The sequence below is a fragment of the Lipotes vexillifer genome, unplaced genomic scaffold (assembly GCF_000442215.2).
Source record: "Lipotes vexillifer unplaced genomic scaffold, Lipotes_vexillifer_v1.1 scaffold1275, whole genome shotgun sequence".
Lineage (NCBI taxonomy): Eukaryota > Metazoa > Chordata > Mammalia > Artiodactyla > Lipotidae > Lipotes > Lipotes vexillifer.
Genome location: NW_006770093.1, coordinates 97,736 through 99,162, shown reverse-complemented (window position 1 = coordinate 99,162; position 1,427 = coordinate 97,736). Strand labels below are relative to the sequence as shown.

General features: G+C 46.9%; 1 non-coding gene across 1 annotated transcript; it reads right to left on the bottom strand.

Moving 5' to 3' along the window:
* Positions 1-954: 954 nt before the first annotated feature.
* On the bottom strand, positions 955-1,027 carry TRNAE-UUC (transfer RNA glutamic acid (anticodon UUC)). The gene has a single exon. It is a non-coding gene; the product is annotated as a tRNA-Glu (tRNA).
* Positions 1,028-1,427: the final 400 nt, after the last annotated feature.

Genomic DNA, 1,427 nt, shown 5'->3' with positions numbered 1-1,427 from the left:
ATAGTATAGATTGTGAAATGATTACCACAATTAAGCTGATTAACGTATCCATCACCTTGAAACCACACTCATTCTCAGATGGAACTTGAACCCAGCCGGAACTCAGATTGGGACTTGAATCCATGACCCCTTACTTAGGAGGGGACTCGAGCCCACTGTCTTTTCATTAAAAGTGCTCACCTGGTGTCAGCACTTACTGAAGCTCAGGTTCTTTTGTTTTTTGGGGTTTTTTTTGCGATTCGCGGGCCTCTCACTGCTGTGGCCTCTCCCGTTGCGGAGCACAGGCTCCGGACGCGCAGGCCCAGCGGCCATGGCTCACGGGCCCAGCCGCTCCGCGGCATGTGGGATCTTCCCGGACCGGGGCAAGAACCCGCGTCCCCTGCATCGGCAGGCGGACTCTCAACCGCTGCGCCACCACGGAAGCCCCAGGTTCTTTTGTTTTGATGCAGAAAGAATTCAACGAGAGGTAAAGTGGCATTCAAAGAGTGAGTTTATTAGCATAGGACAGTTGTGAGAGAGACAAGCGGGCAGGCAAGGGAGCGCAGCCCCAAGAGCAAAGAGGCCTCCATTTTTATAATCAAAGAAAAAGTGGGGAGGGAAGACCACCTTTTCCCTCATGCTTGGGTAGATATCAAGGCTTACATCATTAGTTCCTCCTTTAATCCTGTATGGTCTGAGACTGTCATGGTGCTATTTAAATCCTATGTATATTAGGGTGGTGACATATACTAAAATATGGTAATTCATCTCAGGTTTCAGTATAATGTCCCCTTTCACCTAGTTTCTTCACCCTTTCACCTATACAAAGTCCTGTCTTGGCTACATGCAGAAATGATACTTTTTGAGGACCATTAACTCCCCGACTTCATGTAACAAGACATAGACCCCATATCTATAGTCGTGTGGGTTTTTTGTTGTTTTTTTGGCCACGCCACATGGCTTGTGGGATCTTAGCTCCCCGACCAGGGATTGAACCCGGGCCCTCAGCAGTGAAAGTGCAGAGCCCTAACCACTGGGCCGCCAGGGAGTTCCCTATTGTCTTGTGTTTTAGCTATCAGGATTTGTGGCTTGAGTGTGCCTGGCACTTGAATGCGCCTGGTGTTCCTTCAAGGTAGAGTAGATTGTTGCTAGATTACTGGATCCTTTTCTTAGTGTCATTAGCTTACACGAGTCTCCCAGACTCTTAAAATTCCCTTTCCATCTTTAATCCCCTAGTGGGATTTCTAAAGTAACCATTTAATTATCCTTCTCTATCCCTATCAACCTCACATAGTTACCATTGTGTGTGTGTGATGAGAGCATTTGAGATCCACTCTCTTAGCAGATTTCAGGTATATCATACATTATTGCTAACTGTGGTCACCATGCTGTACATTAGGTCTCTAGGACTTACTCATCCTATAACTGAGTTTGTGCCCTTTGACCAA